The sequence below is a fragment of the Patiria miniata genome, unplaced genomic scaffold, assembly GCF_015706575.1.
Source record: "Patiria miniata isolate m_02_andy unplaced genomic scaffold, ASM1570657v1 HiC_scaffold_24, whole genome shotgun sequence".
NCBI lineage: Eukaryota > Metazoa > Echinodermata > Asteroidea > Valvatida > Asterinidae > Patiria > Patiria miniata.
The window spans coordinates 168,485-193,799 of NW_024037063.1; positions in this window are offsets into that span (position 1 = coordinate 168,485).

Sequence of the window (25,315 nt, forward strand, 5' to 3'; positions counted from 1 at the left end):
GGTGTGTTTACATGCTATATCTCGTTTGGCGGTATCTTGTTATGAAAAATTTCTGATTTTTTTGACATGTATCGAGAGCTAGTTAGTCTGGCAACAACGTCCAACAAGTTTGAAGTCCGTAGACCCAATACTCGTGGAGAAAATGTGACATAAGCAAGAATATTTTGCCCGAGTTTGTTTCTGTGCGTAAATTGCCATAGAGTAGGCTGTCAGCGGGCTTCGCTCCGTGGTGTGTTTATATGCTATATCTCAAATCGGCGGTATCTTGTTATGAAAAATTTCTGATTTTTTTGACATGTATCGAGAGCTAGTTAGTCTGGCAACAACGTCCAACAAGTTTGAAGTCCGTAGACCCAATACTCGTGGAGAAAATGTGACATAAGCAAGAATATTATGCCCGAGTTTGTTTCTGTGCGTAAATTGCCATAGAGTAGGCTGTCAGCGGGCTTCGCTCCGTGGTGTGTTTACATGCTATATCTCGTTTTGGCGGTATCTTGTTATGAAAAATTTCTGATTTTTTTGACATGTATCGAGAGCTAGTTAGTCTGGCAACAACGTCCAACAAGTTTGAAGTCCGTAGACCCAATACTCGTGGAGAAAATGTGACATAAGCAAGAATATTATGCCCGAGTTTGTTTCTGTGCGTAAATTGCCATAGAGTAGGCTGTCAGCGGGCTTCGCTCCGTGGTGTGTTTACATGCTATATCTCGTTTCGGCGGTATCTTGTTATGAAAAATTTCTGATTTTTTTGACATGTATCGAGAGCTAGTTAGTCTGGCAACAACGTCCAACAAGTTTGAAGTCCGTAGACCCAATACTCGTGGAGAAAATGTGACATAAGCAAGAATATTATGCCCGAGTTTGTTTCTGTGCGTAAATTGCCATAGAGTAGGCTGTCAGCGGGCTTCGCTCCGTGGTGTGTTTACATGCTATATCTCAAATCGGCGGTATCTTGTTATGAAAAATTTCTGATTTTTTTGACATGTATCGAGAGCTAGTTAGTCTGGCAACAACGTCCAACAAGTTTGAAGTCCGTAGACCCAATACTCGTGGAGAAAATGTGACATAAGCAAGAATATTTTGCCCGAGTTTGTTTCTGTGCGTAAATTGCCATAGAGTAGGCTGTCAGCGGGCTTCGCTCCGTGGTGTGTTTATATGCTATATCTCAAATCGGCGGTATCTTGTTATGAAAAATTTCTGATTTTTTTGACATGTATCGAGAGCTAGTTAGTCTGGCAACAACGTCCAACAAGTTTGAAGTCCGTAGACCCAATACTCGTGGAGAAAATGTGACATAAGCAAGAATATTATGCCCGAGTTTGTTTCTGTGCGTAAATTGCCATAGAGTAGGCTGTCAGCGGGCTTCGCTCCGTGGTGTGTTTACATGCTATATCTCGTTTTGGCGGTATCTTGTTATGAAAAATTTCTGATTTTTTTGACATGTATCGAGAGCTAGTTAGTCTGGCAACAACGTCCAACAAGTTTGAAGTCCGTAGACCCAATACTCGTGGAGAAAATGTGACATAAGCAAGAATATTATGCCCGAGTTTGTTTCTGTGCGTAAATTGCCATAGAGTAGGCTGTCAGCGGGCTTCGCTCCGTGGTGTGTTTACATGCTATATCTCGTTTTGGCGGTATCTTGTTATGAAAAATTTCTGATTTTTTTGACATGTATCGAGAGCTAGTTAGTCTGGCAACAACGTCCAACAAGTTTGAAGTCCGTAGACCCAATACTCGTGGAGAAAATGTGACATAAGCAAGAATATTTTGCCCGAGTTTGTTTCTGTGCGTAAATTGCCATAGAGTAGGCTGTCAGCGGGCTTCGCTCCGTGGTGTGTTTATATGCTATATCTCAAATCGGCGGTATCTTGTTATGAAAAATTTCTGATTTTTTTGACATGTATCGAGAGCTAGTTAGTCTGGCAACAACGTCCAACAAGTTTGAAGTCCGTAGACCCAATACTCGTGGAGAAAATGTGACATAAGCAAGAATATTATGCCCGAGTTTGTTTCTGTGCGTAAATTGCCATAGAGTAGGCTGTCAGCGGGCTTCGCTCCGTGGTGTGTTTACATGCTATATCTCGTTTTGGCGGTATCTTGTTATGAAAAAATTCTGATTTTTTTGACATGTATCGAGAGCTAGTTAGTCTGGCAACAACGTCCAACAAGTTTGAAGTCCGTAGACCCAATACTCGTGGAGAAAATGTGACATAAGCAAGAATATTTTGCCCGAGTTTGTTTCTGTGCGTAAATTGCCATAGAGTAGGCTGTCAGCGGGCTTCGCTCCGTGGTGTGTTTATATGCTATATCTCAAATCGGCGGTATCTTGTTATGAAAAATTTCTGATTTTTTTGACATGTATCGAGAGCTAGTTAGTCTGGCAACAACGTCCAACAAGTTTGAAGTCCGTAGACCCAATACTCGTGGAGAAAATGTGACATAAGCAAGAATATTATGCCCGAGTTTGTTTCTGTGCGTAAATTGCCATAGAGTAGGCTGTCAGCGGGCTTCGCTCCGTGGTGTGTTTACATGCTATATCTCGTTTTGGCGGTATCTTGTTATGAAAAATTTCTGATTTTTTTGACATGTATCGAGAGCTAGTTAGTCTGGCAACAACGTCCAACAAGTTTGAAGTCCGTAGACCCAATACTCGTGGAGAAAATGTGACATAAGCAAGAATATTATGCCCGAGTTTGTTTCTGTGCGTAAATTGCCATAGAGTAGGCTGTCAGCGGGCTTCGCTCCGTGGTGTGTTTACATGCTATATCTCGTTTTGGCGGTATCTTGTTATGAAAAATTTCTGATTTTTTTGACATGTATCGAGAGCTAGTTAGTCTGGCAACAACGTCCAACAAGTTTGAAGTCCGTAGACCCAATACTCGTGGAGAAAATGTGACATAAGCAAGAATATTTGCCCGAGTTTGTTTCTGTGCGTAAATTGCCATAGAGTAGGCTGTCAGCGGGCTTCGCTCCGTGGTGTGTTTATATGCTATATCTCAAATCGGCGGTATCTTGTTATGAAAAATTTCTGATTTTTTTGACATGTATCGAGAGCTAGTTAGTCTGGCAACAACGTCCAACAAGTTTGAAGTCCGTAGACCCAATACTCGTGGAGAAAATGTGACATAAGCAAGAATATTATGCCCGAGTTTGTTTCTGTGCGTAAATTGCCATAGAGTAGGCTGTCAGCGGGCTTCGCTCCGTGGTGTGTTTACATGCTATATCTCGTTTTGGCGGTATCTTGTTATGAAAAATTTCTGATTTTTTTGACATGTATCGAGAGCTAGTTAGTCTGGCAACAACGTCCAACAAGTTTGAAGTCCGTAGACCCAATACTCGTGGAGAAAATGTGACATAAGCAAGAATATTTTGCCCGAGTTTGTTTCTGTGCGTAAATTGCCATAGAGTAGGCTGTCAGCGGGCTTCGCTCCGTGGTGTGTTTATATGCTATATCTCGTTTTGGCGGTATCTTGTTATGAAAAATTTCTGATTTTTTTGACATGTATCGAGAGCTAGTTAGTCTGGCAACAACGTCCAACAAGTTTGAAGTCCGTAGACCCAATACTCGTGGAGAAAATGTGACATAAGCAAGAATATTATGCCCGAGTTTGTTTCTGTGCGTAAATTGCCATAGAGTAGGCTGTCAGCGGGCTTCGCTCCGTGGTGTGTTTACATGCTATATCTCGTTTGGCGGTATCTTGTTATAAAAAATTCTGATTTTTTTGACATGTATCGAGAGCTAGTTAGTCTGGCAACAACGTCCAACAAGTTTGAAGTCCGTAGACCCAATACTCGTGGAGAAAATGTGACATAAGCAAGAATATTATGCCCGAGTTTGTTTCTGTGCGTAAATTGCCATAGAGTAGGCTGTCAGCGGGCTTCGCTCCGTGGTGTGTTTACATGCTATATCTCGTTTTGGCGGTATCTTGTTATGAAAAATTTCTGATTTTTTTGACATGTATCGAGAGCTAGTTAGTCTGGCAACAACGTCCAACAAGTTTGAAGTCCGTAGACCCAATACTCGTGGAGAAAATGTGACATAAGCAAGAATATTTTGCCCGAGTTTGTTTCTGTGCGTAAATTGCCATAGAGTAGGCTGTCAGCGGGCTTCGCTCCGTGGTGTGTTTATATGCTATATCTCAAATCGGCGGTATCTTGTTATGAAAAATTTCTGATTTTTTTGACATGTATCGAGAGCTAGTTAGTCTGGCAACAACGTCCAACAAGTTTGAAGTCCGTAGACCCAATACTCGTGGAGAAAATGTGACATAAGCAAGAATATTTTGCCCGAGTTTGTTTCTGTGCGTAAATTGCCATAGAGTAGGCTGTCAGCGGGCTTCGCTCCGTGGTGTGTTTATATGCTATATCTCAAATCGGCGGTATCTTGTTATGAAAAAATTTCTGATTTTTTTGACATGTATCGAGAGCTAGTTAGTCTGGCAACAACGTCCAACAAGTTTGAAGTCCGTAGACCCAATACTCGTGGAGAAAATGTGACATAAGCAAGAATATTATGCCCGAGTTTGTTTCTGTGCGTAAATTGCCATAGAGTAGGCTGTCAGCGGGCTTCGCTCCGTGGTGTGTTTACATGCTATATCTCGTTTTGGCGGTATCTTGTTATGAAAAATTTCTGATTTTTTTGACATGTATCGAGAGCTAGTTAGTCTGGCAACAACGTCCAACAAGTTTGAAGTCCGTAGACCCAATACTCGTGGAGAAAATGTGACATAAGCAAGAATATTTTGCCCGAGTTTGTTTCTGTGCGTAAATTGCCATAGAGTAGGCTGTCAGCGGGCTTCGCTCCGTGGTGTGTTTATATGCTATATCTCAAATCGGCGGTATCTTGTTATGAAAAATTTCTGATTTTTTTGACATGTATCGAGAGCTAGTTAGTCTGGCAACAACGTCCAACAAGTTTGAAGTCCGTAGACCCAATACTCGTGGAGAAAATGTGACATAAGCAAGAATATTATGCCCGAGTTTGTTTCTGTGCGTAAATTGCCATAGAGTAGGCTGTCAGCGGCTTCGCTCCGTGGTGTGTTTACATGCTATATCTCGTTTTGGCGGTATCTTGTTATGAAAAAATTCTGATTTTTTTGACATGTATCGAGAGCTAGTTAGTCTGGCAACAACGTCCAACAAGTTTGAAGTCCGTAGACCCAATACTCGTGGAGAAAATGTGACATAAGCAAGAATATTATGCCCGAGTTTGTTTCTGTGCGTAAATTGCCATAGAGTAGGCTGTCAGCGGGCTTCGCTCCGTGGTGTGTTTACATGCTATATCTCGTTTTGGCGGTATCTTGTTATGAAAATTTCTGATTTTTTTGACATGTATCGAGAGCTAGTTAGTCTGGCAACAACGTCCAACAAGTTTGAAGTCCGTAGACCCAATACTCGTGGAGAAAATGTGACATAAGCAAGAATATTATGCCCGAGTTTGTTTCTGTGCGTAAATTGCCATAGAGTAGGCTGTCAGCGGGCTTCGCTCCGTGGTGTGTTTATATGCTATATCTCAATCGGCGGTATCTTGTTATGAAAAATTTCTGATTTTTTTGACATGTATCGAGAGCTAGTTAGTCTGGCAACAACGTCCAACAAGTTTGAAGTCCGTAGACCCAATACTCGTGGAGAAAATGTGACATAAGCAAGAATATTATGCCCGAGTTTGTTTCTGTGCGTAAATTGCCATAGAGTAGGCTGTCAGCGGGCTTCGCTCCGTGGTGTGTTTATATGCTATATCTCAAATCGGCGGTATCTTGTTATGAAAAATTTCTGATTTTTTTGACATGTATCGAGAGCTAGTTAGTCTGGCAACAACGTCCAACAAGTTTGAAGTCCGTAGACCCAATACTCGTGGAGAAAATGTGACATAAGCAAGAATATTATGCCCGAGTTTGTTTCTGTGCGTAAATTGCCATAGAGTAGGCTGTCAGCGGGCTTCGCTCCGTGGTGTGTTTACATGCTATATCTCGTATTGGCGGTATCTTGTTATGAAAAATTTCTGATTTTTTTGACATGTATCGAGAGCTAGTTAGTCTGGCAACAACGTCCAACAAGTTTGAAGTCCGTAGACCCAATACTCGTGGAGAAAATGTGACATAAGCAAGAATATTATGCCCGAGTTTGTTTCTGTGCGTAAATTGCCATAGAGTAGGCTGTCAGCGGGCTTCGCTCCGTGGTGTGTTTACATGCTATATCTCGTTTTGGCGGTATCTTGTTATGAAAAATTTCTGATTTTTTTGACATGTATCGAGAGCTAGTTAGTCTGGCAACAACGTCCAACAAGTTTGAAGTCCGTAGACCCAATACTCGTGGAGAAAATGTGACATAAGCAAGAATATTTTGCCCGAGTTTGTTTCTGTGCGTAAATTGCCATAGAGTAGGCTGTCAGCGGGCTTCGCTCCGTGGTGTGTTTATATGCTATATCTCAATCGGCGGTATCTTGTTATGAAAAATTTCTGATTTTTTTGACATGTATCGAGAGCTAGTTAGTCTGGCAACAACGTCCAACAAGTTTGAAGTCCGTAGACCCAATACTCGTGGAGAAAATGTGACATAAGCAAGAATATTATGCCCGAGTTTGTTTCTGTGCGTAAATTGCCATAGAGTAGGCTGTCAGCGGGCTTCGCTCCGTGGTGTGTTTATATGCTATATCTCAAATCGGCGGTATCTTGTTATGAAAAATTTCTGATTTTTTTTGACATGTATCGAGAGCTAGTTAGTCTGGCAACAACGTCCAACAAGTTTGAAGTCCGTAGACCCAATACTCGTGGAGAAAATGTGACATAAGCAAGAATATTATGCCCGAGTTTGTTTCTGTGCGTAAATTGCCATAGAGTAGGCTGTCAGCGGGCTTCGCTCCGTGGTGTGTTTACATGCTATATCTCGTTTTGGCGGTATCTTGTTATGAAAATTTCTGATTTTTTTGACATGTATCGAGAGCTAGTTAGTCTGGCAACAACGTCCAACAAGTTTGAAGTCCGTAGACCCAATACTCGTGGAGAAAATGTGACATAAGCAAGAATATTTTGCCCGAGTTTGTTTCTGTGCGTAAATTGCCATAGAGTAGGCTGTCAGCGGGCTTCGCTCCGTGGTGTGTTTACATGCTATATCTCGTTTTGGCGGTATCTTGTTATGAAAAATTTCTGATTTTTTTGACATGTATCGAGAGCTAGTTAGTCTGGCAACAACGTCCAACAAGTTTGAAGTCCGTAGACCCAATACTCGTGGAGAAAATGTGACATAAGCAAGAATATTATGCCCGAGTTTGTTTCTGTGCGTAAATTGCCATAGAGTAGGCTGTCAGCGGGCTTCGCTCCGTGGTGTGTTTATATGCTATATCTCGTTTTGGCGGTATCTTGTTATGAAAAATTCTGATTTTTTTGACATGTATCGAGAGCTAGTTAGTCTGGCAACAACGTCCAACAAGTTTGAAGTCCGTAGACCCAATACTCGTGGAGAAAATGTGACATAAGCAAGAATATTATGCCCGAGTTTGTTTCTGTGCGTAAATTGCCATAGAGTAGGCTGTCAGCGGGCTTCGCTCCGTGGTGTGTTTATATGCTATATCTCAAATCGGCGGTATCTTGTTATGAAAAATTTCTGATTTTTTTGACATGTATCGAGAGCTAGTTAGTCTGGCAACAACGTCCAACAAGTTTGAAGTCCGTAGACCCAATACTCGTGGAGAAAATGTGACATAAGCAAGAATATTATGCCCGAGTTTGTTTCTGTGCGTAAATTGCCATAGAGTAGGCTGTCAGCGGGCTTCGCTCCGTGGTGTGTTTATATGCTATATCTCGTATTGGCGGTATCTTGTTATGAAAAATTTCTGATTTTTTTGACATGTATCGAGAGCTAGTTAGTCTGGCAACAACGTCCAACAAGTTTGAAGTCCGTAGACCCAATACTCGTGGAGAAAATGTGACATAAGCAAGAATATTATGCCCGAGTTTGTTTCTGTGCGTAAATTGCCATAGAGTAGGCTGTCAGCGGGCTTCGCTCCGTGGTGTGTTTATATGCTATATCTCGTTTTGGCGGTATCTTGTTATGAAAAATTTCTGATTTTTTTGACATGTATCGAGAGCTAGTTAGTCTGGCAACAACGTCCAACAAGTTTGAAGTCCGTAGACCCAATACTCGTGGAGAAAATGTGACATAAGCAAGAATATTATGCCCGAGTTTGTTTCTGTGCGTAAATTGCCATAGAGTAGGCTGTCAGCGGGCTTCGCTCCGTGGTGTGTTTATATGCTATATCTCGTATTGGCGGTATCTTGTTATGAAAAATTTCTGATTTTTTTGACATGTATCGAGAGCTAGTTAGTCTGGCAACAACGTCCAACAAGTTTGAAGTCCGTAGACCCAATACTCGTGGAGAAAATGTGACATAAGCAAGAATATTTTGCCCGAGTTTGTTTCTGTGCGTAAATTGCCATAGAGTAGGCTGTCAGCGGGCTTCGCTCCGTGGTGTGTTTATATGCTATATCTCAATCGGCGGTATCTTGTTATGAAAAATTTCTGATTTTTTTGACATGTATCGAGAGCTAGTTAGTCTGGCAACAACGTCCAACAAGTTTGAAGTCCGTAGACCCAATACTCGTGGAGAAAATGTGACATAAGCAAGAATATTATGCCCGAGTTTGTTTCTGTGCGTAAATTGCCATAGAGTAGGCTGTCAGCGGGCTTCGCTCCGTGGTGTGTTTACATGCTATATCTCGTTTTGGCGGTATCTTGTTATGAAAATTTCTGATTTTTTTGACATGTATCGAGAGCTAGTTAGTCTGGCAACAACGTCCAACAAGTTTGAAGTCCGTAGACCCAATACTCGTGGAGAAAATGTGACATAAGCAAGAATATTATGCCCGAGTTTGTTTCTGTGCGTAAATTGCCATAGAGTAGGCTGTCAGCGGGCTTCGCTCCGTGGTGTGTTTATATGCTATATCTCGTATTGGCGGTATCTTGTTATGAAAAATTTCTGATTTTTTTGACATGTATCGAGAGCTAGTTAGTCTGGCAACAACGTCCAACAAGTTTGAAGTCCGTAGACCCAATACTCGTGGAGAAAATGTGACATAAGCAAGAATATTATGCCCGAGTTTGTTTCTGTGCGTAAATTGCCATAGAGTAGGCTGTCAGCGGGCTTCGCTCCGTGGTGTGTTTACATGCTATATCTCGTTTTGGCGGTATCTTGTTATGAAAATTTCTGATTTTTTTGACATGTATCGAGAGCTAGTTAGTCTGGCAACAACGTCCAACAAGTTTGAAGTCCGTAGACCCAATACTCGTGGAGAAAATGTGACATAAGCAAGAATATTTTGCCCGAGTTTGTTTCTGTGCGTAAATTGCCATAGAGTAGGCTGTCAGCGGGCTTCGCTCCGTGGTGTGTTTATATGCTATATCTCAAATCGGCGGTATCTTGTTATGAAAAATTTCTGATTTTTTTGACATGTATCGAGAGCTAGTTAGTCTGGCAACAACGTCCAACAAGTTTGAAGTCCGTAGACCCAATACTCGTGGAGAAAATGTGACATAAGCAAGAATATTATGCCCGAGTTTGTTTCTGTGCGTAAATTGCCATAGAGTAGGCTGTCAGCGGGCTTCGCTCCGTGGTGTGTTTTATGCTATATCTCAAATCGGCGGTATCTTGTTATGAAAAATTTCTGATTTTTTTGACATGTATCGAGAGCTAGTTAGTCTGGCAACAACGTCCAACAAGTTTGAAGTCCGTAGACCCAATACTCGTGGAGAAAATGTGACATAAGCAAGAATATTATGCCCGAGTTTGTTTCTGTGCGTAAATTGCCATAGAGTAGGCTGTCAGCGGCTTCGCTCCGTGGTGTGTTTATATGCTATATCTCGTTTGGCGGTATCTTGTTATGAAAAATTTCTGATTTTTTTGACATGTATCGAGAGCTAGTTAGTCTGGCAACAACGTCCAACAAGTTTGAAGTCCGTAGACCCAATACTCGTGGAGAAAATGTGACATAAGCAAGAATATTTGCCCGAGTTTGTTTCTGTGCGTAAATTGCCATAGAGTAGGCTGTCAGCGGGCTTCGCTCCGTGGTGTGTTTACATGCTATATCTCGTATTGGCGGTATCTTGTTATGAAAAATTCTGATTTTTTTGACATGTATCGAGAGCTAGTTAGTCTGGCAACAACGTCCAACAAGTTTGAAGTCCGTAGACCCAATACTCGTGGAGAAAATGTGACATAAGCAAGAATATTATGCCCGAGTTTGTTTCTGTGCGTAAATTGCCATAGAGTAGGCTGTCAGCGGGCTTCGCTCCGTGGTGTGTTTATATGCTATATCTCGTTTTGGCGGTATCTTGTTATGAAAAATTTCTGATTTTTTTGACATGTATCGAGAGCTAGTTAGTCTGGCAACAACGTCCAACAAGTTTGAAGTCCGTAGACCCAATACTCGTGGAGAAAATGTGACATAAGCAAGAATATTATGCCCGAGTTTGTTTCTGTGCGTAAATTGCCATAGAGTAGGCTGTCAGCGGGCTTCGCTCCGTGGTGTGTTTACATGCTATATCTCGTTTTGGCGGTATCTTGTTATGAAAAATTTCTGATTTTTTTGACATGTATCGAGAGCTAGTTAGTCTGGCAACAACGTCCAACAAGTTTGAAGTCCGTAGACCCAATACTCGTGGAGAAAATGTGACATAAGCAAGAATATTTTGCCCGAGTTTGTTTCTGTGCGTAAATTGCCATAGAGTAGGCTGTCAGCGGCTTCGCTCCGTGGTGTGTTTATATGCTATATCTCAATCGGCGGTATCTTGTTATGAAAAATTTCTGATTTTTTTGACATGTATCGAGAGCTAGTTAGTCTGGCAACAACGTCCAACAAGTTTGAAGTCCGTAGACCCAATACTCGTGGAGAAAATGTGACATAAGCAAGAATATTATGCCCGAGTTTGTTTCTGTGCGTAAATTGCCATAGAGTAGGCTGTCAGCGGGCTTCGCTCCGTGGTGTGTTTAGCATGCTATATCTCGTTTTGCGGTATCTTGTTATGAAAACTTTCTGACTTTTTGTGACATGTATCGAGTTTGTTTCTGTGCGTAAATTGCCATAGAGTAGGCTGTCAGCGGGCTTCGCTCCGTGGTGTGTTTACATGCTATATCTCGTTTTGGCGGTATCTTGTTATGAAAAAATTCTGATTTTTTTGACATGTATCGAGAGCTAGTTAGTCTGGCAACAACGTCCAACAAGTTTGAAGTCCGTAGACCCAATACTCGTGGAGAAAATGTGACATAAGCAAGAATATTATGCCCGAGTTTGTTTCTGTGCGTAAATTGCCATAGAGTAGGCTGTCAGCGGGCTTCGCTCCGTGGTGTGTTTATATGCTATATCTCAAATCGGCGGTATCTTGTTATGAAAAATTCTGATTTTTTTGACATGTATCGAGAGCTAGTTAGTCTGGCAACAACGTCCAACAAGTTTGAAGTCCGTAGACCCAATACTCGTGGAGAAAATGTGACATAAGCAAGAATATTATGCCCGAGTTTGTTTCTGTGCGTAAATTGCCATAGAGTAGGCTGTCAGCGGGCTTCGCTCCGTGGTGTGTTTTATGCTATATCTCAATCGGCGGTATCTTGTTATGAAAATTTCTGATTTTTTTGACATGTATCGAGAGCTAGTTAGTCTGGCAACAACGTCCAACAAGTTTGAAGTCCGTAGACCCAATACTCGTGGAGAAAATGTGACATAAGCAAGAATATTAGTTTGTTTCTGTGCGTAAATTGCCATAGAGTAGGCTGTCAGCGGGCTTCGCTCCGTGGTGTGTTTATATGCTATATCTCAATCGGCGGTATCTTGTTATGAAAAATTTCTGATTTTTTTGACATGTATCGAGAGCTAGTTAGTCTGGCAACAACGTCCAACAAGTTTGAAGTCCGTAGACCCAATACTCGTGGAGAAAATGTGACATAAGCAAGAATATTATGCCCGAGTTTGTTTCTGTGCGTAAATTGCCATAGAGTAGGCTGTCAGCGGGCTTCGCTCCGTGGTGTGTTTACATGCTATATCTCGTTTTGGCGGTATCTTGTTATGAAAAATTCTGATTTTTTTGACATGTATCGAGAGCTAGTTAGTCTGGCAACAACGTCCAACAAGTTTGAAGTCCGTAGACCCAATACTCGTGGAGAAAATGTGACATAAGCAAGAATATTATGCCCGAGTTTGTTTCTGTGCGTAAATTGCCATAGAGTAGGCTGTCAGCGGGCTTCGCTCCGTGGTGTGTTTACATGCTATATCTCGTTTGGCGGTATCTTGTTATGAAAAATTTCTGATTTTTTTGACATGTATCGAGAGCTAGTTAGTCTGGCAACAACGTCCAACAAGTTTGAAGTCCGTAGACCCAATACTCGTGGAGAAAATGTGACATAAGCAAGAATATTTTGCCCGAGTTTGTTTCTGTGCGTAAATTGCCATAGAGTAGGCTGTCAGCGGGCTTCGCTCCGTGGTGTGTTTACATGCTATATCTCGTTTTGGCGGTATCTTGTTATGAAAAATTTCTGATTTTTTTGACATGTATCGAGAGCTAGTTAGTCTGGCAACAACGTCCAACAAGTTTGAAGTCCGTAGACCCAATACTCGTGGAGAAAATGTGACATAAGCAAGAATATTATGCCCGAGTTTGTTTCTGTGCGTAAATTGCCATAGAGTAGGCTGTCAGCGGGCTTCGCTCCGTGGTGTGTTTATATGCTATATCTCAAATCGGCGGTATCTTGTTATGAAAAATTTCTGATTTTTTTGACATGTATCGAGAGCTAGTTAGTCTGGCAACAACGTCCAACAAGTTTGAAGTCCGTAGACCCAATACTCGTGGAGAAAATGTGACATAAGCAAGAATATTATGCCCGAGTTTGTTTCTGTGCGTAAATTGCCATAGAGTAGGCTGTCAGCGGGCTTCGCTCCGTGGTGTGTTTATATGCTATATCTCGTTTCGGCGGTATCTTGTTATGAAAAATTTCTGATTTTTTTGACATGTATCGAGAGCTAGTTAGTCTGGCAACAACGTCCAACAAGTTTGAAGTCCGTAGACCCAATACTCGTGGAGAAAATGTGACATAAGCAAGAATATTATGCCCGAGTTTGTTTCTGTGCGTAAATTGCCATAGAGTAGGCTGTCAGCGGGCTTCGCTCCGTGGTGTGTTTATATGCTATATCTCGTTTGGCGGTATCTTGTTATGAAAAATTTCTGATTTTTTTGACATGTATCGAGAGCTAGTTAGTCTGGCAACAACGTCCAACAAGTTTGAAGTCCGTAGACCCAATACTCGTGGAGAAAATGTGACATAAGCAAGAATATTATGCCCGAGTTTGTTTCTGTGCGTAAATTGCCATAGAGTAGGCTGTCAGCGGGCTTCGCTCCGTGGTGTGTTTATATGCTATATCTCAAATCGGCGGTATCTTGTTATGAAAAATTTCTGATTTTTTTGACATGTATCGAGAGCTAGTTAGTCTGGCAACAACGTCCAACAAGTTTGAAGTCCGTAGACCCAATACTCGTGGAGAAAATGTGACATAAGCAAGAATATTATGCCCGAGTTTGTTTCTGTGCGTAAATTGCCATAGAGTAGGCTGTCAGCGGGCTTCGCTCCGTGGTGTGTTTACATGCTATATCTCGTTTTGGCGGTATCTTGTTATGAAAAATTTCTGATTTTTTTGACATGTATCGAGAGCTAGTTAGTCTGGCAACAACGTCCAACAAGTTTGAAGTCCGTAGACCCAATACTCGTGGAGAAAATGTGACATAAGCAAGAATATTTTGCCCGAGTTTGTTTCTGTGCGTAAATTGCCATAGAGTAGGCTGTCAGCGGGCTTCGCTCCGTGGTGTGTTTATATGCTATATCTCAAATCGGCGGTATCTTGTTATGAAAAATTTCTGATTTTTTTGACATGTATCGAGAGCTAGTTAGTCTGGCAACAACGTCCAACAAGTTTGAAGTCCGTAGACCCAATACTCGTGGAGAAAATGTGACATAAGCAAGAATATTATGCCCGAGTTTGTTTCTGTGCGTAAATTGCCATAGAGTAGGCTGTCAGCGGGCTTCGCTCCGTGGTGTGTTTATATGCTATATCTCAAATCGGCGGTATCTTGTTATGAAAAATTTCTGATTTTTTTGACATGTATCGAGAGCTAGTTAGTCTGGCAACAACGTCCAACAAGTTTGAAGTCCGTAGACCCAATACTCGTGGAGAAAATGTGACATAAGCAAGAATATTTTGCCCGAGTTTGTTTCTGTGCGTAAATTGCCATAGAGTAGGCTGTCAGCGGGCTTCGCTCCGTGGTGTGTTTATATGCTATATCTCGTATCGGCGGTATCTTGTTATGAAAAATTCTGATTTTTTTGACATGTATCGAGAGCTAGTTAGTCTGGCAACAACGTCCAACAAGTTTGAAGTCCGTAGACCCAATACTCGTGGAGAAAATGTGACATAAGCAAGAATATTATGCCCGAGTTTGTTTCTGTGCGTAAATTGCCATAGAGTAGGCTGTCAGCCGGCTTCGCTCCGTGGTGTGTTTACATGCTATATCTCGTTTTGGCGGTATCTTGTTATGAAAAATTTCTGATTTTTTTGACATGTATCGAGAGCTAGTTAGTCTGGCAACAACGTCCAACAAGTTTGAAGTCCGTAGACCCAATACTCGTGGAGAAAATGTGACATAAGCAAGAATATTATGCCCGAGTTTGTTTCTGTGCGTAAATTGCCATAGAGTAGGCTGTCAGCGGGCTTCGCTCCGTGGTGTGTTTATATGCTATATCTCATCGGCGGTATCTTGTTATGAAAAATTTCTGATTTTTTTGACATGTATCGAGAGCTAGTTAGTCTGGCAACAACGTCCAACAAGTTTGAAGTCCGTAGACCCAATACTCGTGGAGAAAATGTGACATAAGCAAGAATATTTTGCCCGAGTTTGTTTCTGTGCGTAAATTGCCATAGAGTAGGCTGTCAGCGGGCTTCGCTCCGTGGTGTGTTTATATGCTATATCTCGTATCGGCGGTATCTTGTTATGAAAAAATTCTGATTTTTTTGACATGTATCGAGAGCTAGTTAGTCTGGCAACAACGTCCAACAAGTTTGAAGTCCGTAGACCCAATACTCGTGGAGAAAATGTGACATAAGCAAGAATATTTTGCCCGAGTTTGTTTCTGTGCGTAAATTGCCATAGAGTAGGCTGTCAGCGGGCTTCGCTCCGTGGTGTGTTTATATGCTATATCTCAATCGGCGGTATCTTGTTATGAAAAATTTCTGATTTTTTTGACATGTATCGAGAGCTAGTTAGTCTGGCAACAACGTCCAACAAGTTTGAAGTCCGTAGACCCAATACTCGTGGAGAAAATGTGACATAAGCAAGAATATTATGCCCGAGTTTGTTTCTGTGCGTAAATTGCCATAGAGTAGGCTGTCAGCGGGCTTCGCTCCGTGGTGTGTTTACATGCTATATCTCGTTTTGGCGGTATCTTGTTATGAAAAATTTCTGATTTTTTTGACATGTATCGAGAGCTAGTTAGTCTGGCAACAACGTCCAACAAGTTTGAAGTCCGTAGACCCAATACTCGTGGAGAAAATGTGACATAAGCAAGAATATTATGCCCGAGTTTGTTTCTGTGCGTAAATTGCCATAGAGTAGGCTGTCAGCGGGCTTCGCTCCGTGGTGTGTTTATATGCTATATCTCGTTCGGCGGTATCTTGTTATGAAAAATTTCTGATTTTTTTGACATGTATCGAGAGCTAGTTAGTCTGGCAACAACGTCCAACAAGTTTGAAGTCCGTAGACCCAATACTCGTGGAGAAAATGTGACATAAGCAAGAATATTATGCCCGAGTTTGTTTCTGTGCGTAAATTGCCATAGAGTAGGCTGTCAGCGGGCTTCGCTCCGTGGTGTGTTTACATGCTATATCTCGTATCGGCGGTATCTTGTTATGAAAAATTTCTGATTTTTTTGACATGTATCGAGAGCTAGTTAGTCTGGCAACAACGTCCAACAAGTTTGAAGTCCGTAGACCCAATACTCGTGGAGAAAATGTGACATAAGCAAGAATATTATGCCCGAGTTTGTTTCTGTGCGTAAATTGCCATAGAGTAGGCTGTCAGCGGGCTTCGCTCCGTGGTGTGTTTACATGCTATATCTCGTATTGGCGGTATCTTGTTATGAAAAATTTCTGATTTTTTTGACATGTATCGAGAGCTAGTTAGTCTGGCAACAACGTCCAACAAGTTTGAAGTCCGTAGACCCAATACTCGTGGAGAAAATGTGACATAAGCAAGAATATTTTGCCCGAGTTTGTTTCTGTGCGTAAATTGCCATAGAGTAGGCTGTCAGCGGGCTTCGCTCCGTGGTGTGTTTATATGCTATATCTCGTATTGGCGGTATCTTGTTATGAAAAATTCTGATTTTTTTGACATGTATCGAGAGCTAGTTAGTCTGGCAACAACGTCCAACAAGTTTGAAGTCCGTAGACCCAATACTCGTGGAGAAAATGTGACATAAGCAAGAATATTATGCCCGAGTTTGTTTCTGTGCGTAAATTGCCATAGAGTAGGCTGTCAGCGGGCTTCGCTCCGTGGTGTGTTTATATGCTATATCTCAATCGGCGGTATCTTGTTATGAAAAATTTCTGATTTTTTTGACATGTATCGAGAGCTAGTTAGTCTGGCAACAACGTCCAACAAGTTTGAAGTCCGTAGACCCAATACTCGTGGAGAAAATGTGACATAAGCAAGAATATTATGCCCGAGTTTGTTTCTGTGCGTAAATTGCCATAGAGTAGGCTGTCAGCGGGCTTCGCTCCGTGGTGTGTTTACATGCTATATCTCGTTTTGGCGGTATCTTGTTATGAAAAATTTCTGATTTTTTTGACATGTATCGAGAGCTAGTTAGTCTGGCAACAACGTCCAACAAGTTTGAAGTCCGTAGACCCAATACTCGTGGAGAAAATGTGACATAAGCAAGAATATTATGCCCGAGTTTGTTTCTGTGCGTAAATTGCCATAGAGTAGGCTGTCAGCGGGCTTCGCTCCGTGGTGTGTTTATATGCTATATCTCGTTCGGCGGTATCTTGTTATGAAAAATTTCTGATTTTTTTGACATGTATCGAGAGCTAGTTAGTCTGGCAACAACGTCCAACAAGTTTGAAGTCCGTAGACCCAATACTCGTGGAGAAAATGTGACATAAGCAAGAATATTATGCCCGAGTTTGTTTCTGTGCGTAAATTGCCATAGAGTAGGCTGTCAGCGGGCTTCGCTCCGTGGTGTGTTTACATGCTATATCTCGTTTCGGCGGTATCTTGTTATGAAAAATTTCTGATTTTTTTGACATGTATCGAGAGCTAGTTAGTCTGGCAACAACGTCCAACAAGTTTGAAGTCCGTAGACCCAATACTCGTGGAGAAAATGTGACATAAGCAAGAATATTATGCCCGAGTTTGTTTCTGTGCGTAAATTGCCATAGAGTAGGCTGTCAGCGGGCTTCGCTCCGTGGTGTGTTTATATGCTATATCTCGTTTCGGCGGTATCTTGTTATGAAAAATTTCTGATTTTTTTGACATGTATCGAGAGCTAGTTAGTCTGGCAACAACGTCCAACAAGTTTGAAGTCCGTAGACCCAATACTCGTGGAGAAAATGTGACATAAGCAAGAATATTGCCCGAGTTTGTTTCTGTGCGTAAATTGCCATAGAGTAGGCTGTCAGCGGGCTTCGCTCCGTGGTGTGTTTACATGCTATATCTCGTTTTGGCGGTATCTTGTTATGAAAAATTTCTGATTTTTTTGACATGTATCGAGAGCTAGTTAGTCTGGCAACAACGTCCAACAAGTTTGAAGTCCGTAGACCCAATACTCGTGGAGAAAATGTGACATAAGCAAGAATATTATGCCCGAGTTTGTTTCTGTGCGTAAATTGCCATAGAGTAGGCTGTCAGCGGGCTTCGCTCCGTGGTGTGTTTACATGCTATATCTCGTTTGGCGGTATCTTGTTATGAAAATTTCTGATTTTTTTGACATGTATCGAGAGCTAGTTAGTCTGGCAACAACGTCCAACAAGTTTGAAGTCCGTAGACCCAATACTCGTGGAGAAAATGTGACATAAGCAAGAATATTATGCCCGAGTTTGTTTCTGTGCGTAAATTGCCATAGAGTAGGCTGTCAGCGGGCTTCGCTCCGTGGTGTGTTTACATGCTATATCTCGTTTTGGCGGTATCTTGTTATGAAAAATTTCTGATTTTTTTGACATGTATCGAGAGCTAGTTAGTCTGGCAACAACGTCCAACAAGTTTGAAGTCCGTAGACCCAATACTCGTGGAGAAAATGTGACATAAGCAAGAATATTTTGCCCGAGTTTGTTTCTGTGCGTAAATTGCCATAGAGTAGGCTGTCAGCGGGCTTCGCTCCGTGGTGTGTTTATATGCTATATCTCAAATCGGCGGTATCTTGTTATGAAAAATTTCTGATTTTTTTGACATGTATCGAGAGCTAGTTAGTCTGGCAACAACGTCCAACAAGTTTGAAGTCCGTAGACCCAATACTCGTGGAGAAAATGTGACATAAGCAAGAATATTTGCCCGAGTTTGTTTCTGTGCGTAAATTGCCATAGAGTAGGCTGTCAGCGGGCTTCGCTCCGTGGTGTGTTTACATGCTATATCTCGTTTGGCGGTATCTTGTTATGAAAAATTTCTGATTTTTTTGACATGTATCGAGAGCTAGTTAGTCTGGCAACAACGTCCAACAAGTTTGAAGTCCGTAGACCCAATACTCGTGGAGAAAATGTGACATAAGCAAGAATATTATGCCCGAGTTTGTTTCTGTGCGTAAATTGCCATAGAGTAGGCTGTCAGCGGGCTTCGCTCCGTGGTGTGTTTATATGCTATATCTCAAATCGGCGGTATCTTGTTATGAAAAATTTCTGATTTTTTTGACATGTATCGAGAGCTAGTTAGTCTGGCAACAACGTCCAACAAGTTTGAAGTCCGTAGACCCAATACTCGTGGAGAAAATGTGACATAAGCAAGAATATTATGCCCGAGTTTGTTTCTGTGCGTAAATTGCCATAGAGTAGGCTGTCAGCGGGCTTCGCTCCGTGGTGTGTTTACATGCTATATCTCAATCGGCGGTATCTTGTTATGAAAATTTCTGATTTTTTTGACATGTATCGAGAGCTAGTTAGTCTGGCAACAACGTCCAACAAGTTTGAAGTCCGTAGACCCAATACTCGTGGAGAAAATGTGACATAAGCAAGAATATTATGCCCGAGTTTGTTTCTGTGCGTAAATTGCCATAGAGTAGGCTGTCAGCGGGCTTCGCTCCGTGGTGTGTTTATATGCTATATCTCAATCGGCGGTATCTTGTTATGAAAAATTTCTGATTTTTTTGACATGTATCGAGAGCTAGTTAGTCTGGCAACAACGTCCAACAAGTTTGAAGTCCGTAGACCCAATACTCGTGGAGAAAATGTGACATAAGCAAGAATATTATGCCCGAGTTTGTTTCTGTGCGTAAATTGCCATAGAGTAGGCTGTCAGCGGGCTTCGCTCCGTGGTGTGTTTACATGCTATATCTCTTTTGGCGGTATCTTGTTATGAAAAATTTCTGATTTTTTTTGACATGTATCGAGAGCTAGTTAGTCTGGCAACAACGTCCAACAAGTTTGAAGTCCGTAGACCCAATACTCGTGGAGAAAATGTGACATAAGCAAGAATATTATGCCCGAGTTTGTTTCTGTGCGTAAATTGCCATAGAGTAGGCTGTCAGCGGGCTTCGCTCCGTGGTGTGTTTATATGCTATATCTCGTTCGGCGGTATCTTGTTATGAAAAATTCTGATTTTTTTGACATGTATCGAGAGCTAGTTAGTCTGGCAACAACGTCCAACAAGTTTGAAGTCCGTAGACCCAATACTCGTGGAGAAAATGTGACATAAGCAAGAATATTATGCCCGAGTTTGTTTCTGTGCGTAAATTGCCATAGAGTAGGCTGTCAGCGGGCTTCGCTCCGTGGTGTGTTTATATGCTATATCTCGTATCGGCGGTATCTTGTTATGAAAAATTTCTGATTTTTTTGACATGTATCGAGAGCTAGTTAGTCTGGCAACAACGTCCAACAAGTTTGAAGTCCGTAGACCCAATACTCGTGGAGAAAATGTGACATAAGCAAGAATATTTTGCCCGAGTTTGTTTCTGTGCGTAAATTGCCATAGAGTAGGCTGTCAGCGGGCTTCGCTCCGTGGTGTGTTTATATGCTATATCTCAATCGGCGGTATCTTGTTATGAAAAATTTCTGATTTTTTTGACATGTATCGAGAGCTAGTTAGTCTGGCAACAACGTCCAACAAGTTTGAAGTCCGTAGACCCAATACTCGTGGAGAAAATGTGACATAAGCAAGAATATTATGCCCGAGTTTGTTTCTGTGCGTAAATTGCCATAGAGTAGGCTGTCAGCGGGCTTCGCTCCGTGGTGTGTTTACATGCTATATCTCGTTTTGGCGGTATCTTGTTATGAAAAAATTCTGATTTTTTTGACATGTATCGAGAGCTAGTTAGTCTGGCAACAACGTCCAACAAGTTTGAAGTCCGTAGACCCAATACTCGTGGAGAAAATGTGACATAAGCAAGAATATTATGCCCGAGTTTGTTTCTGTGCGTAAATTGCCATAGAGTAGGCTGTCAGCGGGCTTCGCTCCGTGGTGTGTTTACATGCTATATCTCTTTTGGCGGTATCTTGTTATGAAAAATTTCTGATTTTTTTGACATGTATCGAGAGCTAGTTAGTCTGGCAACAACGTCCAACAAGTTTGAAGTCCGTAGACCCAATACTCGTGGAGAAAATGTGACATAAGCAAGAATATTTTGCCCGAGTTTGTTTCTGTGCGTAAATTGCCATAGAGTAGGCTGTCAGCGGCTTCGCTCCGTGGTGTGTTTATATGCTATATCTCAAATCGGCGGTATCTTGTTATGAAAAATTTCTGATTTTTTTGACATGTATCGAGAGCTAGTTAGTCTGGCAACAACGTCCAACAAGTTTGAAGTCCGTAGACCCAATACTCGTGGAGAAAATGTGACATAAGCAAGAATATTATGCCCGAGTTTGTTTCTGTGCGTAAATTGCCATAGAGTAGGCTGTCAGCGGGCTTCGCTCCGTGGTGTGTTTACATGCTATATCTCGTTTTGGCGGTATCTTGTTATGAAAAATTTCTGATTTTTTTGACATGTATCGAGAGCTAGTTAGTCTGGCAACAACGTCCAACAAGTTTGAAGTCCGTAGACCCAATACTCGTGGAGAAAATGTGACATAAGCAAGAATATTATGCCCGAGTTTGTTTCTGTGCGTAAATTGCCATAGAGTAGGCTGTCAGCGGGCTTCGCTCCGTGGTGTGTTTATATGCTATATCTCGTATCGGCGGTATCTTGTTATGAAAAATTTCTGATTTTTTTGACATGTATCGAGAGCTAGTTAGTCTGGCAACAACGTCCAACAAGTTTGAAGTCCGTAGACCCAATACTCGTGGAGAAAATGTGACATAAGCAAGAATATTATGCCCGAGTTTGTTTCTGTGCGTAAATTGCCATAGAGTAGGCTGTCAGCGGGCTTCGCTCCGTGGTGTGTTTATATGCTATATCTCGTTCGGCGGTATCTTGTTATGAAAAATTTCTGATTTTTTTGACATGTATCGAGAGCTAGTTAGTCTGGCAACAACGTCCAACAAGTTTGAAGTCCGTAGACCCAATACTCGTGGAGAAAATGTGACATAAGCAAGAATATTATGCCCGAGTTTGTTTCTGTGCGTAAATTGCCATAGAGTAGGCTGTCAGCGGGCTTCGCTCCGTGGTGTGTTTATATGCTATATCTCGTTCGGCGGTATCTTGTTATGAAAAATTTCTGATTTTTTTGACATGTATCGAGAGCTAGTTAGTCTGGCAACAACGTCCAACAAGTTTGAAGTCCGTAGACCCAATACTCGTGGAGAAAATGTGACATAAGCAAGAATATTATGCCCGAGTTTGTTTCTGTGCGTAAATTGCCATAGAGTAGGCTGTCAGCGGGCTTCGCTCCGTGGTGTGTTTTATGCTATATCTCAAATCGGCGGTATCTTGTTATGAAAAATTTCTGATTTTTTTGACATGTATCGAGAGCTAGTTAGTCTGGCAACAACGTCCAACAAGTTTGAAGTCCGTAGACCCAATACTCGTGGAGAAAATGTGACATAAGCAAGAATATTATGCCCGAGTTTGTTTCTGTGCGTAAATTGCCATAGAGTAGGCTGTCAGCGGGCTTCGCTCCGTGGTGTGTTTACATGCTATATCTCGTTTTGGCGGTATCTTGTTATGAAAAATTTCTGATTTTTTTGACATGTATCGAGAGCTAGTTAGTCTGGCAACAACGTCCAACAAGTTTGAAGTCCGTAGACCCAATACTCGTGGAGAAAATGTGACATAAGCAAGAATATTATGCCCGAGTTTGTTTCTGTGCGTAAATTGCCATAGAGTAGGCTGTCAGCGGGCTTCGCTCCGTGGTGTGTTTATATGCTATATCTCGTTCGGCGGTATCTTGTTATGAAAATTTCTGATTTTTTTGACATGTATCGAGAGCTAGTTAGTCTGGCAACAACGTCCAACAAGTTTGAAGTCCGTAGACCCAATACTCGTGGAGAAAATGTGACATAAGCAAGAATATTTGCCCGAGTTTGTTTCTGTGCGTAAATTGCCATAGAGTAGGCTGTCAGCGGGCTTCGCTCCGTGGTGTGTTTACATGCTATATCTCGTTTTGGCGGTATCTTGTTATGAAAAATTCTGATTTTTTTGACATGTATCGAGAGCTAGTTAGTCTGGCAACAACGTCCAACAAGTTTGAAGTCCGTAGACCCAATACTCGTGGAGAAAATGTGACATAAGCAAGAATATTTTGCCCGAGTTTGTTTCTGTGCGTAAATTGCCATAGAGTAGGCTGTCAGCGGGCTTCGCTCCGTGGTGTGTTTATATGCTATATCTCGTATCGGCGGTATCTTGTTATGAAAAATTTCTGATTTTTTTGACATGTATCGAGAGCTAGTTAGTCTGGCAACAACGTCCAACAAGTTTGAAGTCCGTAGACCCAATACTCGTGGAGAAAATGTGACATAAGCAAGAATATTATGCCCGAGTTTGTTTCTGTGCGTAAATTGCCATAGAGTAGGCTGTCAGCGGGCTTCGCTCCGTGGTGTGTTTATATGCTATATCTCAATCGGCGGTATCTTGTTATGAAAAATTTCTGATTTTTTTGACATGTATCGAGAGCTAGTTAGTCTGGCAACAACGTCCAACAAGTTTGAAGTCCGTAGACCCAATACTCGTGGAGAAAATGTGACATAAGCAAGAATATTATGCCCGAGTTTGTTTCTGTGCGTAAATTGCCATAGAGTAGGCTGTCAGCGGGCTTCGCTCCGTGGTGTGTTTATATGCTATATCTCAAATCGGCGGTATCTTGTTATGAAAATTTCTGATTTTTTTGACATGTATCGAGAGCTAGTTAGTCTGGCAACAACGTCCAACAAGTTTGAAGTCCGTAGACCCAATACTCGTGGAGAAAATGTGACATAAGCAAGAATATTATGCCCGAGTTTGTTTCTGTGCGTAAATTGCCATAGAGTAGGCTGTCAGCGGGCTTCGCTCCGTGGTGTGTTTACATGCTATATCTCGTTCGGCGGTATCTTGTTATGAAAAATTTCTGATTTTTTTGACATGTATCGAGAGCTAGTTAGTCTGGCAACAACGTCCAACAAGTTTGAAGTCCGTAGACCCAATACTCGTGGAGAAAATGTGACATAAGCAAGAATATTATGCCCGAGTTTGTTTCTGTGCGTAAATTGCCATAGAGTAGGCTGTCAGCGGGCTTCGCTCCGTGGTGTGTTTACATGCTATATCTCGTTTTGGCGGTATCTTGTTATGAAAAATTTCTGATTTTTTTGACATGTATCGAGAGCTAGTTAGTCTGGCAACAACGTCCAACAAGTTTGAAGTCCGTAGACCCAATACTCGTGGAGAAAATGTGACATAAGCAAGAATATTATGCCCGAGTTTGTTTCTGTGCGTAAATTGCCATAGAGTAGGCTGTCAGCGGGCTTCGCTCCGTGGTGTGTTTATATGCTATATCTCGTATCGGCGGTATCTTGTTATGAAAAATTTCTGATTTTTTTGACATGTATCGAGAGCTAGTTAGTCTGGCAACAACGTCCAACAAGTTTGAAGTCCGTAGACCCAATACTCGTGGAGAAAATGTGACATAAGCAAGAATATTATGCCCGAGTTTGTTTCTGTGCGTAAATTGCCATAGAGTAGGCTGTCAGCGGGCTTCGCTCCGTGGTGTGTTTACATGCTATATCTCGTTTTGGCGGTATCTTGTTATGAAAAAATTCTGATTTTTTTGACATGTATCGAGAGCTAGTTAGTCTGGCAACAACGTCCAACAAGTTTGAAGTCCGTAGACCCAATACTCGTGGAGAAAATGTGACATAAGCAAGAATATTTTGCCCGAGTTTGTTTCTGTGCGTAAATTGCCATAGAGTAGGCTGTCAGCGGGCTTCGCTCCGTGGTGTGTTTATATGCTATATCTCGTATCGGCGGTATCTTGTTATGAAAAATTCTGATTTTTTTGACATGTATCGAGAGCTAGTTAGTCTGGCAACAACGTCCAACAAGTTTGAAGTCCGTAGACCCAATACTCGTGGAGAAAATGTGACATAAGCAAGAATATTTTGCCCGAGTTTGTTTCTGTGCGTAAATTGCCATAGAGTAGGCTGTCAGCGGGCTTCGCTCCGTGGTGTGTTTACATGCTATATCTCAAATCGGCGGTATCTTGTTATGAAAAATTTCTGATTTTTTTGACATGTATCGAGAGCTAGTTAGTCTGGCAACAACGTCCAACAAGTTTGAAGTCCGTAGACCCAATACTCGTGGAGAAAATGTGACATAAGCAAGAATATTATGCCCGAGTTTGTTTCTGTGCGTAAATTGCCATAGAGTAGGCTGTCAGCGGGCTTCGCTCCGTGGTGTGTTTACATGCTATATCTCGTTTTGGCGGTATCTTGTTATGAAAAATTCTGATTTTTTTGACATGTATCGAGAGCTAGTTAGTCTGGCAACAACGTCCAACAAGTTTGAAGTCCGTAGACCCAATACTCGTGGAGAAAATGTGACATAAGCAAGAATATTATGCCCGAGTTTGTTTCTGTGCGTAAATTGCCATAGAGTAGGCTGTCAGCGGGCTTCGCTCCGTGGTGTGTTTATATGCTATATCTCAAATCGGCGGTATCTTGTTATGAAAAATTTCTGATT